The sequence below is a fragment of the Sapajus apella genome, unplaced genomic scaffold, assembly GCF_009761245.1.
Source record: "Sapajus apella isolate SASKATOON/1434 unplaced genomic scaffold, GSC_monkey_1.0 scaffold105, whole genome shotgun sequence".
Lineage (NCBI taxonomy): Eukaryota > Metazoa > Chordata > Mammalia > Primates > Cebidae > Sapajus > Sapajus apella.
In genome coordinates, this window is record NW_022437045.1 from 2850430 (window position 1) to 2866340 (window position 15911).

The 15911-nt window shown below is 44.2% G+C and overlaps 1 protein-coding gene across 3 annotated transcripts in view; it reads left to right on the forward strand.

The window, feature by feature from the left end:
- CNKSR3 (CNKSR family member 3) overlaps positions 1–15911 on the forward strand; it is a 108257-nt gene that overhangs the window by 43141 nt on the left and 49205 nt on the right. The gene's annotated exons all lie outside the window — the stretch shown is intronic.

The following is a 15911-nucleotide window of genomic DNA, read 5'->3' on the forward strand; positions in this document are numbered from 1 at the left end:
CATGATACTGACACATGCTAGGACTTTAGCATACCTTGAGGAAGCACTTTCCAATGAAATCGGTGAGCTGGCCCTTCATTATTGATAGTTGGTATTGTAAACATGAATTTTTCTCTGTCCTGTTCTGCAAGGCGAATAATATAAAAACAGTCTTTTAAGTTGATAACAATTATAGGCCAATCTCGAGGAATCGCCACGGGGGAAGGAGCCCCTGTTGAAGAGCCCCCATAAGTTGCAGATTAGCATTAATAGACCATAAGTCATGCAGAAGTCTCCATTTGCTAGACTTTGGGAATGATGAAAATGGGTGAATTCCAAGGGCTGTTAGATGGTTTTGTACAGCCAGCTTTGAATCGCTCCTCAACTAAGTCATGGGCTTGCTGTAACGTCTCTCCTTTTAAAGGTCACTGTTCTACCCAAAGAGGATTTTGAGAGAGTCATGTTAGGGGTAGGGGAGGAATAATAGTGGCCATTATTAGAAAGAGGTTTGCTGTTCACATAATTCATCAAATTCTGCCCTCCAGAAGAGGTATCGACTGGCCTGTAAAGTTGTTTTAGCTGGCACTGACCAGTCCCATGGACTTATATGGGAATTGTCCATGGCCTCAGTTAACCCTTTTGTAAATGGGCTAGTGGCTCTGTTTTCTTTAATGCTTTTTCTTATCTCTTTATAAGCTTTAAAAGAAATGGGTTCGTATACCTGATTGCCTTGTAGATATTGCATTACTGGGCAGGCCAAGAGCTCTCCTTCTAATGCTACTTGCCTAAGACAGGGTCCCATAGCTGTAGTGTATCCCTTGTCTTTTAACCACCGTATTGCGGAGGGGGCTCAGGCAAAATCTCTGTTGCCTCTTTGGTATTTTTACCTGGTAATTGCTGGGCTGAGGTAGAAGGAGGAGGTGGTAAGGTAGGTGATGGTTCCTCTTCCCTTCCCTTTTCAGGCTCTTCTGTGCTGAGCGGGACCAAAGCCACCGTGACTAAGGCCCATAACATTAGAGATGTTACTGGGACCTGTTGCCCTTACACATGATGCTTTTTAAGATTTCTCCCCACTTGTTCCCAGAGCAGTAGGTCCAGTGTACCTCATGCTGGGAACCATGGGCTATGGAAAACAGTGTGCATTAGGTCCCTTAGTTGAACCTGAGAAACTGAGGCTCTCCTAACTTTAAGCAGCTGTTTCAGTACTGTTATATGTTGTTTCTGTTGTGCTGATGACTGTTGCCCCATGATGAGACCCTAGCCTGAAAAATTCCCTCGACCTTGGAAATCCTGAGCTGGCACCAATGACTTACTGACTTACTGACTGCGCAGTCTCTCTACCTTCATTTTTGAGGGTTCTGTTGCAATCCATTGCAGTGTTCCTCATGTGGGGGCACCAACTGCTGATTCTGACCTGCAAACTGGCAGAACAACAGATGAAAGGAGTTTGCAGACACAGGTGTTTTTCCTGTGAAAGTGCAACTAGGGGACCCCAAAGACGGAGTCCAGCTGTGCAGCCCCTGTGTGCTGGAGAGGCTTGTATTTATTTTAGAACCGATTTAATGACAGATCTTGAGCAAACACCAATTTAACATTGCTGACCCCCCTGAGTAGAGAGCAGTCATGTGCACGGATGATCAAAGGTTGGTTTCCAGGGAAATAGGTAAACAAGCTATTTAGATAAACTCCTCTACAGTCCCTTGTTATCTGCTCTTTGCTATTAGCTCCAGGTAAGAAGATTAGTCTGCCTTCAGCCATAACCCTTTCCTGAAGCTTTTGCAAAACCTTCTGGCCTTCCAAGAAGGTTTGTGTCTTTCCTATCATTTTTCCCACCATCCTGAACAATCTCCTACATGATTTGAAATAGATGAAATGTTCAGAAAAGGTGAATCACAGAGATAGAAAGTAGATTCATTCTCAACACTTTGGGAGGCCAAGGCAGGTGGACTGCCTGAACTTAGGAGTTTGAGACTAGCCTGGGCAACATGTTGAAACCCTGTCTCTACAAATACAAAAATTAGCTGGGCATGGTGGTACATGTCTATAGTGCCAGCTACTTGGGAGGCTGAAGGTGGGAGGATTGCTTGAACCTGGAAGGTGGAGGTTGTAGTAAGCCAAGATTGCACCACTGCATTCCAGCCTGGGCGATGGAATGAGAACCTGTCTCAAAAAAAAAAAAAAAAGGAAAAAAAAAAAAGAAAAAAATAAGAAAGAAAGTAGGTTCTTGATTGCAGGAGTTGGGGGAATAGGAAATAAAAAAAATGATAGCTCATGGGTAGGGTGTTTCTTTATGGGGTGATGGAAATGTTCTGAAATTACAGTTGACCCTTAATGTAGGTTTGAACTTCACAGGTGCACTAATAAGTGGATTTTTTTTTTCAGTAAACATATTGGAAAGTTGTTGGAGATTTGCAACATTTGAAAAGACTCTGTAGTCTCAAAATATCAAAAAAATTAGAAAAAGATAGGTATGTCATGAATGCATAAAATATATGTAGTTATAAATTGGTGTGTTAATAGACTTTATGTTATCTGTAAAACTTCGGTCAACAGTAGGCTATTAGTAGTTAAGTTCTGGAGGAGTCAAAAGTTACACATGGATTTTTTCACTATGGGGGTTGGCACGCCTAACCCTAAGTTAGTTCAAGGATCAGCTGTAGATAGTGCTGATTATTGCATAACCTTGTGAATACACTAAAATCCACTGAATCATACACTTTAAAAGAGCAAATTTTGTCGTATGTATGTGGATTATATCTTTTTTTTTTTTTTTTTTTGAGATGGAGTCTCATTCTGTCACCAGGCTGGCGTGCAGTGGCGCAATCTCAGCTCACTGCAACCTCCATCTCCCGGGTTCAAGCAATTCTCCTGCCTCAGCCTCCCAAGTAGCTGGGATTACAGGCGCATGACACCATGCCCAGCTAATTTTTGTATTTTTAGTAGAGACAGGGTTTCACCATGTTGGCCAGGATGGTCTTGTTCTCTTGACTTTGTCATTCACCCACCTCAGCCTCCTGAAGACCTGGGATTACAGGTGTGAGCTACTGTACCTGGCTGAATTATATCTTAATAAGAAAGATCTGGTAGCAAAAGAACATAAGACTGGTGATAGAAGGCTTTTTGTGGAGGCGCTGTCTAAGTGTTGCTAATGGAATGGGTCTGGTGTCATTGTCCCATTGCTCAATAGGATGGTGCTTTTCCTAGTGGTGCCCATGTAGGGCACCACCAATAGCATTTGGTGCCAAAATCCCATTGCGGGCTGACATGAGCAACTTCCAGCTGCCTGGACAGAGTGTAATATTAGGTTTTCATCTTCATAGCAGCACTCTGAGATCTTTGGATTATTCATATATTTATTATTCCTATGTGATGATGATGGGGGAGGAGGGCTTCAAGTTGGGTGGTAGAGTAGGGACCTGAACTCTTGTCTTTATACTTTCTCTCTACTGATATTTATAAACAAACTGTCACACACTTGAGAGGTAGCCAATCTGTGGCAAAATGGGGTTGAAGATGAGAAAGTTCACTCTTGCCAGATTAACTCACTTGTTTAAGGATTTATGCTATGAACTTTTTCTTTGATGCTGCTGTAAGTATTGACTAAAGATGTCATTAACAGCAATAATAAAGTACTCTGTAATTTGCAAAGAACTGTCAAACACAGTCTTTCTTATTTTCTTGATTCATTTATTTATTTAGAGACAAGGCCTTGCTCTGGTTGCCCAGGCTGGAGTGCAGTGGCACGATCCTAGCTTACCACAGCCTCCAAGTGCTGGGCTCAAGGGATTCTCCCATGTTAGCCTCCCACAGTGCTGGGATTACAGGCATGAGCCACCATGCCCAGCCTATCTTAGTTTCAAGCTGAGGAAACTGATGTCTAGAGATTAAGTAACTTCTCTATACAAATACTCCTATTAAGAAGGAATATTAAGAAGTCAAGCTGACTCTTAAGTCCAAATTGTCTGACTCTGCGTCCACTCTATTTTGGTTTTTCTGTCATGCCTTCCTGCTGCATTGATGTGTGGGGAGACATTCGTTCTTCATTCATTCAGTAGTTACTTGCTGAGTGCCTCCTATCAGCAAGAATCTGTTCTAGGAGCCAGAGATACTGCAGGAAATAAGATAGGTGAGATTCTGAATTCTATGGTGCAGATGTTTTAGAGGAGGTGACAGACAGGAACCCATTAACCTAATAGAGTTGGTAATTTCAAAAAGTGTTGTCTTCAGAAGAAAAATTTTGAAAGGCAAGATGATAGAAGTGACTGTGATACACAGGTGGAATTTTTTAGGTTAGATGGTCATGGTGTGTGTGTGTGTGTGTGTGTGTGTGTGTGTGTGTGTAAAATATATATGGGCTGGGTGTGGAGGCTCACACTTATAATCCCAGCACTTTGGGAGGTCAAGGAGGGTGAATTGCTTGAGGCCAAGAGTTTGAGACCAATTTGGCCAACATGATGAAACCTCATTTCTACCAAAAATACAAAAATTAGCCAGGTGTGGTGGTGCGTGCCTATAATCCAGCTAATTGGGAGGCTGAGGCAGGAGAGTCACTTGAATCTGGTAGGTGGAGGCTGCAGTGAGCCAATATTGAGCCACTGCACTCCAGCCTGGGTGGCAGAGTGAGAGCCTGTCACAAAAAAAAAAAAAAAAAGAAAAAAATATATGCATATATATTTATAATGGGTCTAACCACATGCTGTACATACTTATATGGTATATGTATATAAGTAAAATATTATGAAGTTAAATTTGAAATTAAATACTTCTTTTTCAATAGAAGACTATCATTTTAATGTGTGATTTTCCCATCAAGGCATAAGCCTTGTGCAAAATCGCTTCAAGGGGTTACCTCTTAGGAATATGACCTATGCTTTTTGCTTAAGTCACTTAACAGCTGTGATGATTGTAGGCAGACGGTGGCCTCTCCAGTTGTTGGTCCTCTTCAGGACCACCTGTTGACCGTGTATATCATGAGAAGCCCTGAAGGCATCTGTAAGCCCTACACAGGCGAGTATTACATAGTAGTAGCATCTAGTTGGTGCATGTGTTCTGGCTAAAGAAATATAAGTTGGTTTAGATGGAATGAATTCTTTGTTTTGGGGAAGATGCCATTCTTTTACGGCTCCCAAGCAGAAAGCTTTTGTGTTGTTGGTAGCGCTGTGCCTCTCCAAAACAAGAAGCAGGCCGTGAGGGATGGAGATGATTCAAGTATCTCTGACTCCCAGTGGGTATCTGGGGAGGAGGCAGTGGGTGGTTCCATGGGAAAGGTCTCAGTAGCTGTTGTTTCACTTAAAGACTGCTCTTGGGAATGGCTGCGAAGGCCATCTGAGGGAAGCAGCGTAGCCATCTCCTGCTTTTCCTCTTCCCCTAAGTTGGCTTCCCTCTCTGTCTTCCCCAAAGCTTGGCCTCCCTCTCTGCCTTCCCCAAAGCTTGGTCTCCCTCTGCCTTCCCTAAAGCTTGGCCTCCCTCTGCCTTCCCTAAAGCTCGGCCTCTCTCTGCCTTCCCCAAAGCTTGGCCTCCCTCTGCCTTCCCTAAAGCTTGGCCTCCCTCTGCCTTCCGCAAAGCTTGGCCTCCCTCTCTGCCTTCCCCAAAGCTTGGCCTCCCTCTGCTGCCTCCTGCGTGCCTGTCCTGTTTGTTTTCTCTTTGCTTAGCTCTTTTCCTTGGAGAGGTACTCCCACATTTTCTTCTGTTCCATAAAAAAATGCAAGTGGGCTAGGCTCACTCCTGTAATCTCAGGACTTTGGGAGGCTGAGGTGGGCAGATCACTTGAGCCCAGGACTTTGAGCCAGCCCAGGCAACATTGTGAGACCTCGTCTCTACCAAAAAATACAAAAAAATTAGTTGGGCTTGCTGTCATGTACCTGTAGTCCCAGCTACTCAGGAGGATGAGGCAGCAGGATCGTTTGAGTCTGGGAGGTAGAGGCTGCCGTGAGCCATGATTGCACCACTGCACCCTATCCTGGGTGACAGAGCTAGACCCTGTCTCAAAAACAAAACAAAAACCAAAAAAGTAAGTGGAGTACAATAGCTCCAGGGGTCTTTTTTCTCTCTTCCTTTCTCTCCCCGCATCTCCCCATCCCCCTGATTCCCAGTATGTTTTCTTTAAGGGATCACCTCATTGTTTCTGCAACGGCCAAGGCTGGGGGCCTGGACTCTGGGAGTGTGCACCCTCAGGTTTTACAATATTTCCCAAATTTTGCCAGTATTGCTGCTGATGCTTGTGCATGTTTCTGTAGGGCAGGCACTTGCTTTGTTTTTGTTTGTGTGGCAAGACACAAGTCAGTACATGAGCTGAGGGAAATGGCCTTTCTCTGCTTAGGAGCCACCAGACAGGTGTTTTGTTTCTGGAGCCCTGAGGATACACAGGTACATGTTGACCTGTGCTGACAACTATTTGACATTTCCTCTTTTTGAAGTACTGTTTCTCTCTCTCTCCGCTTTTGTCTATTTCTGAAATGCTAATGGCACACAGAAAACTTGAAATACACAGTCTCAAGTACCATATATTTTTTGGATCCCAGAAAGGGATAACTTGCCCTTTTCTAAAGTTTTTTCAAAATAAATTTGGAACATATAGATAGAGGGTTTGTGAATTCCACAGGTGTTTCATCCTTTGCAGGCAGTCAATTACATGGCCTGCAACTAACTGCTTAGGTCACTACTGGCCTAAAGGGCCGGTTTCTAGAGATACATTCAGACATGAAAGAGCTAGAAAAGAATTCCATCCAGATTTCCTGGAAAAATATACAGAATCCCTCTCACCTGTATTTTTGAGTGTTATTTAAAAACATAGGCTACCCAACTCATCACGTACTAGCTTTTGATAATGTCTTTAAGTTAAAAGTGTTTTCACATCTGACCCATCCAGGTGGGAGAGCCATTTATATTTACATGGCCATGAAAATTTCTGATGGCAGTCACAGACAGTAAGCTAAGTTACTCAAATGAGGTGTATAATTTCCTGTTACATAAAACTGTACTTTCCAGAGATCAGCTAAAGAGACGCCTGTGAACGTTTCTGTGTTGCAGTTGGGGGTAGTATTTGGCAGTGAGGATGTGAGTCCCCCAGTGTGAGCAAGTCATCTCCCTCTGGGTGCCTCAGTTCCTCAGCTCCAGTTACAGCACACATTTGTGGGGACGCTAGGAGGCTTACTGGGTTATATATGTTACGTATATGTATTAAGTCTTAGAAAGTGCCTGCCATGCCGAAAGTGACTTTTACCTGTTTTCTGTAATTATACGAATAATTTTCTATGTTTATTTTCCCCAATTTTAGTTTATTTATTTATTTTTTTGGTACAGAGTTTTGCTCTTGTTGCCCAGCCCAGAGTGCAATGGCACGATCTCAGCTCACTGTAACCTCCACCTCCCGGGTTCAAGTGATTCTCCTGCCTCAGCCTCCCAAGTAGCTGGGATCACAGGCATGTACCACCACACCTGGCTAATTTTGTAGTTTTAGTAGAGTCGGGGTTTCTCCATGTTGGTCAGGCTGGTCTTGAGCTCCTGACCTAGAGTGATTCACTTTGGCCTCCCAAAGTGCTGGGATTACAGGCGGGAGCCACACACCCGGCTATTCTTTTGAATATTAGAGGAAATTTGAGTTCTTCTTAACCATAGTATTTGATAAGATAGATCGACCCTATTGTGTTTTGTGCTAAAGACTTTAGAATTTTATTTAAGCTAGGCCGGGCGCGGTGGCTCAAGCCTGTAATCCCAGCACTGTGGGAGGCCGAGGCGGGTGGATCACGAGGTCAAGAGATCGAGACCATCCTGGTCAACACGGTGAAACCCCGTCTCTACTAAAACTGTAAAAAATTAGCTGGGCATGGTGGCGCGTGCCTGTAATCCCAGCTACTTAGGAGGCTGGGGCAGGAGAATTGCCTGAACCCAGGAGGCGGAGGTTGCGGTGAGCCGAGATCGCGCCATTGCACTCCAGCCTGGGTAACAAGAGTGAAACTCTGTCTCAAAAAAAAAAAAAAAAAAAAAAAGAATTTTATTTAAGCTGTCAATTGTGCAGATCTGAAGATGGATACGCTTGTGTTTATTCACTGAACACAGGCCACTTTGAGGTCTTCCCCTGTTCTCTCCCTCCTGTGCCATGATGTCACTCTTGAGAGCGCACTGGTGGGCTGGGCTTTAGGGCTAGCTAAGGCCTTTGACTTTCTTGAGTGTGCGTCTTACATCCACGATGTGTATTGTATGTTAGCGTGAATGTTTCCGGGAGTTGACTTTTTTTTTTCTTTTGAGGACCTCAATGGCAATCCCTGCCCTTGCCCTTTGTGGGAAGGACAGCAGAGGGGGCACTGCTGTCCCTGCTGTGACCATGTGCCGTGATCACAGGGAGGCTTTCACCCTCCACCCTAACAGTCAGTCCCAGTGGAGCCAACCCAGGAGCTGGTTTTCTGCATATCAGATGCACGATGTGCACAACTCTATTTTATTAAGCACGAAACAAAACCGAGAAGTGTAACAGTGCTTTACAATTTTTCTCTGATCTGGGCTTGTAAGATCTCACGTTTTCAGCTCAGAAACACTACTTTCGCACATGTAAGTTAACTGTCCACAGATAGGGCCAGTTACCTGCCCTGTTGATGGGAGTTGGCTTTGCTATTACAGGACTTCCTGCTAAATCAGGGTTTTGTCATGAAAGTGGTACCAGATTAGATTGAAGATGGGAAAGAAGATAGCACCTTAAGACGTACAGAATCATAGAAACGCAGGGCCAGTGGGACCACGGGGTCACCTTCCCAGCCCCTGAATTTTACACAGTGGTGTAGAGGCCAAGTGATCTGATTGAGGTCACTTAGCTTGTGAGAGTCAGAGCCACAGGCCTAGAAACTCTTCCCCCAGTACAGCAAACAGGTGACTGTAAGATGAGAGGACCCTAGAGATTGAAATCAAGCAGCATGGGATCTGGGGAATGTTATTTGGCCCCTAGCATGTAGTAAAAACTGGGTTTTCTGGAGAACAAGAGAAAGCTTCAGTGAAGTCATTCTGGACTGATGTCTTATAAAGCCACGGGTATGGCAAAGCTGTGGGAATTTTGTGTTGAAGAACTTGAAGGATTCTTTCCCTGCCGCACTGCAGGCTGTAAGGATTGAGACCTTCTCTTTCTCACTTCCCATGGTGAATACCCCCAGCCCTTGTACCTGGGGTTGCATAATACGTATTTGGTGATGTGTGTATGAAAGAAAGGCGAGAAGGTGAGGGTCGGGCAGGTTCACCCAGAAGAATACTGACACGGTGGGGAGAAATTATACAAGTTTATTGATTTACACATCTCCAAACTGTGGTCTTCAACCTCAGCTGGACTTTTCCTTCCTTTTTTTCGCTTTCATTCAACCAGTCAATCCCTAAGTGCTTCTTTTTTTCTGGACAATGCACATGGCGAAATGGTAAATAATGCAGACATACATGGTCCTGGCCTTCTGTGGCAGGGAGGCAGGGGTGTCACTGCAGCATAATGAACATACGAACAGTTACAGGTTTGGAAAGCCTTGTGGAGGGAATCGTGAATAACAGGAGTGCTGGTCTCCTTCGTATACCACGGTCCACGGAAGCTTCCCTGCAGAGGTGAAGGGAGCTGAGACTGAGGCGTAAGTTGGTGAGAACATTCTAGGTAGATGGGACCTCACAGGGAAAGGCCTGGAGATAGGAGCCTGAGGTGTTTGGCCAGCATCCCGCTTAGTGGTTAGGGGAGAATGTGGCCAGAGATGCCTCCAGGAAGATCACACTGGACTTTTTTGGCTGTAGATTTTATCGCAAGTGCAGTCGGAAGCCAGCAGGGCTTGGAGCAGAAGGGCATTGAAGTTGTGTGTTAAGAAGGCTTTAAGGAATCTCAACAACATGATACTGAGTGAAAGAAGCCAATCACACAAAACCACATACTATATGATTCTGTTTATGTGAAATGTGCAGAATCCATTACATGAAACATCCAGGCAAATCCATAGAGACGGAAAGTAGATTAGTGGTGGCTCAGGGTTGAGGGATGGGCTCGGTGGGGAGGTACTTCTAATGGGTACAGAATTTTCCGCAGTGGGGGGTGTTAAAAATTCTAAAATGGATTGTGGTTAGGGCTGCATGGCTCTGTGGATATTCTACAGCCCACTGAATTGTTACTTTAAATAGGGGAATTGTGTGGTATATGCATTATGTCTCAACAAAGCTGCTCTTAAAACATTCTAGAAAGACTTTCATGCTGCCTGGCGAACCTGCTCCATTGTCCCAGGTGGCTGTCCCCAGCTGTTTTGGTCCTTTTCCGGCCTCCTTGTATTGGAGCAGCCCCTCCTGCCTCCAACTCCTGCAACTTCAGGAGGTCAAAGGCACCAGTTGCGGATAAAGTCAGATTCCTGCCATCAAACCTCCGAATCTCCCAAGCCCACACTGGGTTCATGCTCCCCTTTGGCAGTTCTGGGAAATATGGCTTTAAATTCTGACCCTGCCTATTAGTGGTTATGCAACTTTGGGCCAGTTACTTAAAAGCTCTCTGATTCCCAGTTTCTTTTATTTTTTTAAATAATAGCACTTACTATATACTTAGCAATTTTTCTAAGTGCTTTAAGAATATTAACTGATTTACACATTTTAACACATTTAATCATCCGATTAATCCCATGAGGTGTAGGGACTGCTGTCCTCTCCATTTTGTAGATGAGGAAAGTGAGGCACAGAGAGGTTAAGTAACTTGCACAAGGTCACACAGCTGGAAAGTGGCAGAGCTGAATCTTGGCTGTCTGGCTCCACAGGCCATACCGTATCTCCTGGCATGTATAGTTGGCATATAGCTTCTTCTTGCTTGGTTTACAACTGTTTAATCTTCACCTATTTGAACAGCAACTGTAAATGATGCCATTTCCACAATGCATCATATGGTGCCAGAAACATCGTAGGTAGTCAGTATCAGAAGTTCTGGACGTTAACATACTTAATTAAGTTGTCTTCCCCTCCATTTATTTCTTCATTGACCACCTCAGGCCCCACAAGGACCTGGGTGCCCAGTTGAGGACCGAGTTCTGTCTTAGCTTTGCCTTTTTCCTGATAGACTCTGGAATTTGCTTTCCTCATCAGTAAACCAGAGATGACGGTAACCTGGCCAGCCCCCTCCATGGGGTCACTGCAGGAATCCATGAGCCACGCCCCATGCATGTAGAGGCTTAATGTAATACAGGGCCTGGCTGTTTGGTCCATGCACTTTGAAATGATGATGGCAGTGTTGGGAGCGGGTTGGCTGAATGGTTTTTCCATGCAAATCCTGATGGCTCAGGTGGAGCAGAAGTGATGGATGTGTTCACCTCCATGCAGCAGAACTTGGCCGACTTGACACCAAAGCAGTGGGTGCGGCTGTTGTGGCCACTTGCATGTGTCTGTGCTGAGTTGGTTCTCCCCAGTGCTGTACACATAAAGTTGCTCTGTGGCAGGGGAACTAGTTAATTCTGCCCTTGATTCAGCGTAAGCATGCCAGTCACAATGGCTTTGCCAGTCACAATGGCTTTGCCAGTGTTTGGTTTTTAGACCAAATCAAATTTACAGTTTTGGCAAAGTAAGCTGCGCTAGAGAAGGCAAAGAGTACAGCTTCCTGGGTAAATTGCATCCCTTTCTTCCGTTTCACATGTGGCTTCTTCTCCCCTCCCCTTGTTTGGTCTGAGGTCTGTTACAAAATTGGATACAATGGTTTGGTTATGGAATTACAACAATCAACCTTGGAAAGTACATGTTTTACCAGAGTATTGCAGCAGGCTTTGTGTTCATCTCCACAATTGTGTTTGTATCTTTAGAATCTCTAATTTTGCATTTTTAATGTCTGCTGTGAGATTTAGGTCTATGTTTATACACACACATGCACGTATGCACACCTTCAAACTTACAAGTCAGTGCTGTGTTTCTTCCCTGCCCTCAGCATTATCTTTCAAGTTCTTCATACATTTATCTTTTTGGGGAAGGAGCAAGGGAAGAGGACTCACAGCAGAACACTGAGGGCTGCCATTATATTCTGAATTCTGATGATCTCTTCAGTTGATCACAAAAATCAGTATAAATTCCTCCCTCCAAAAGTGCTTTCAGACAATACTAACTCAGTACTAACTTCTGTTCTGTTTTTTTTTTTTTTTTTTTTTGAAACGGAGTCTTGCCCTGTTGCCCATGCTGGAGTGCAGTGGCATGATCTCTGTTTACTGCAACCTCTGACTCCCAGGTTCAAGCAAGTCTCCTGTCCCAGCCTCCCAAGTAGCTGGGACTACAGGCATGTGCCACCACACCTGGCCAATTTTTATGTTTTTAGTAGAGACAGGGTTTGACCATGTTGACCAGGATGCTCTTGATCACTTGACCTCATGATCCTCCCGCCTCAGCCTCCCAAAGTACTGGGATTACAGGCGTGAGCCACTGCACCTGGCCACTTCTGTTCTTTTTCAGTACCAACTTCTGTTCTTTCCCTGCTCTGGTCACGTCTTCCTCCATGGCTAGACTTTGTTCAGCAGCTCAGGGTCCCAGGAGGGGGCCAGGCTGGGTCCCTTTCACAGTGGTTGGAAGTTGTACAGAATCTGGTGGGATTGGAGCAACGTAGGCTTGGGAGCCCTACAACTTGGGAGCCAGAGGTTCCTGGTTACAGTTTTCAGCTGGGACACATTACTTATCCATTCAGAAACGTCAAATGAGGGCAGCTCGTCTGACTGTTGTTTTCTGGTTAACTTGAATCCTTGAGCTAAGGTATTCCTTCTATTTTTACTTTCTTAAATTATCCTGGCATGGATATGTTTGCTAGTTCCAAGTTTTGTTTAAACAGTATGTCTTCTACTTAGGTCATGAAACTCAAAGTTTCACTGTTTCTTGGTCATGTCTTCAGATGTCTTCAGGGTGACCTCGGTCTTAGAGGACATTAGCTAGTAGTAAGAAAGTTGAGTTTGCTCTGGGAACAAGAAAGCGCTTTAGGGTAGACTGTCCTTCCATTCCTCTTGTTTTTGCCTTTTGTAAGAAATTGAAGCTGTGGGATTCATTACTAATATATTTGGTAGCTCTTAGCAATGTGTAGATCAGATTTTCCCAAATGGGTCAGAATCTAAACTTTTATTTTCTCTTCAGCGTTACTGTTCTTTCAGCTTCGTACCCTGAAAAATGGCCAGTGGGGTGTCCCTTGTCCTCAAAATCAGTCATTCCATTCCAGAAACAAAGTGAAAGAACTTTGTTGGCTCTTAATTGGGCTTCCCAGGGTTCTTGGTGGCTGGATCTTTATCATGTGTTTGGATTTCACATGGCCCCTGCTTCCAAGGGAGCAGCAGTCCCAGCTCACAGCTCTGATCAGGGTCGAAACCCTGACTTACATACATCATTTTTATATGGTTTTTCTCAAGAGCAAGTTCATTCATTTGGTAGTTTTTCTCTTCCTTTCTTTATTTCTCCCCTCCCTCACCCACCTCCCTCCTTCCCTCCCTCCCTCCCTCCCTCCCTTCTCTTTCTTTCTTTCTTTTTCTCTCTCTCTCTCTGTTTTCTTTATTTATTCTTTCTCTTTCTCTTTTTTTCTCTATTTCTCCTTTTCTCCTCCTTCTTTTTCTTTTGGAACTTTGAGGATGTTTAGGATTTAATTTTCTGGGCAGCTTATTTCCTTTTTCATACTCTGCTCTTGTAAGTAAAGGTAACTTCTAAAAATAGCTCGGACATAGTCAGAAGTGTGGGTTTTTAGACCTGGAAGAAATGCTGCAGCTTTCCAATCCAGTTTTCAGACATTGTGTTTCATCACGGTCCCCTTTCTTCAAATTAAATTTAACCATAAGCCTTGAAGGATGACTGATAAAATCAGAGCTGCAATTAGTAGTGTGCTTGGGTGTCAGTTCTGATCGAAGCATGCTAATCCACCGATGGGGAGCCTGAGAACCAGACGAAGTGGTTTAGCCAGAGTTACACGGGCAGGACAAGGAATACAGCCAGGAGGAGAAATTGGGCTTATTTTGGTAGAAATCAGATTGGTGGCTGCTGGGGATGGGGCTGTGGGAGGGAGTGGACAGCAAAGGGGGCCGAGGCAGCTTTTCTTGGGCGGGCGATAGAAATGTTTGTATCATGATTATAGTATGGATGCATGACTGCATATTTTTCAAAGCTCATTGAGTTGTACATTGGAAATTAGTGACTTTTAACGTATATAAATTATACCTCAAAAGAACTGACCAAAAGAAAATACAGTGGCTAAAAACTTGTAAGGAATCTCCTAAAACATTCAGGTCTTTCATTGCGGGAGGGAAGGTAACATTTTTCTATGCTTGTAAATTCAGTGTAAGTGTATGAAATGATTCTTTAAAAAATACAACAAAAAAAGGAAAGCTCACGTTCCCTTAGTTCCAGACGAGACCGGTGGAGTCTCTTTCTGGTCGGCAGATGTCATCATCACTTTGTACCCATCGCTGCTGTCAGTTAGACCAAGGGTCCGTAAACCTGGGCCAGGCAGTAAATATTTGAGGCTTTGTGGGCCAGCCGGTCTCTGTCACAGCCAATCAACTCAGCCATTGTAGCACAGAAGCAGCCAGAGACAAATCCGTAAACCAAGGAGCCATGGCCGTGTTCCATTCAGACTTTGCAGAAGCAGGCAGCCGGCGGGGATTGCCTGGGTGCTCTTTTTGCCAACCTGTGCGTGACATTTTTGTTACTTTCAGAGAAACTCAGTAGAACAGGTGCTTACTGTGTCCTCACCAGTAGGATGAGTTACAGGACAGTGGAACTGCAGGGAGGTTTGGAAGAGATTGGGCCCCAAAGGGCTTGAGACGCTGTGTTGAGCTAATGGATTGGAATCTGTAAAGGACAGGATGGTTTTGCTTAGATGGAATGATAAAGGATGAATTAAGAGGAAGAAGGGACTGAGCATGGCATCCACTTTCTAGGTTATTGTAGAAATCCGAGCAAGAGATAAGTTCAGCTGTAACAGTGACCACGAGCAGAAGGGGACATAGTGAAGGGATACTCTGCAGAGACAAATGACAGAACAGAATGCAGAGAACCCCTGAAGCTGGGATTACAGGAGCATGCCACCACACCCAGCTAATATTTATATTTTTAGTAGAGCCAGGGTTTCACCGTGTTGGCCAGGCTAGTCTCAAACTCCTGACCACAGGTGATCCACCCACCTTGGTATCCCAAAGTGTTGGGATTACAGATGTGAGCTACTGCGTCTGGCCCACTCCTGGATTTCAAACACAGGATTATTAAACAACTTCAAATTGCTATATTTAAGTCAACCCTGTATCAACTAGTTCTGAAAATTAAGGCCTACAGACATCCACAAAACCAGAGTGACAGAAGAAAGGCATTTCCAAGTGATGTAACTTAACTGGGTGACTGATCTCATGAAAGGGCACTTGGAGGCCTACCAATAGACCACCTTTCTGGCTTTTGGCGTGCCCTGACATCAGCCTTGCTCCCTCCATTAATCACGCTGTGCTCACATAGAAGCCAAAATATGTCATGCTTCTGTTTGAAAACTGTCTTTTTTATTCTTAGCAAGATGTCACATTTGGGGAAGTTGTACTATGTTGGACAGTGGTGTCAGCATGTCGGGAAGGCTAAAGAGTTTTGATGTCAGGTCTTTACCATTTAATGTTTTTCAAAGTATTGGGAATTCTGAGAATATTGTGGTCAGGTGTGAATGTACCACCCAAATCTTGTTTGCTTTCCTCTGGTCCAGATAATATAAACTGACCTACCCCTGAACCCCCGTCTCCTTTGTAATGGAGGTCGATTCCCAGTAGAGACGGTCTTACGTGTCTTACATATAGTAGCTGCTTCATAAAGTTTGTTGAATTAAATTGAATTTGTGAGTCTGTGATGATTCTCCCCATGGAATAACATAGTCTCCCAAAATCCTATTGGAGTCAAGTTTTTGCGTCACATGTCACTTTTTTTTTTTTTTTTTTTTTTTGTTTTTTTGAGACAGAGTTTCATTCTTGTTG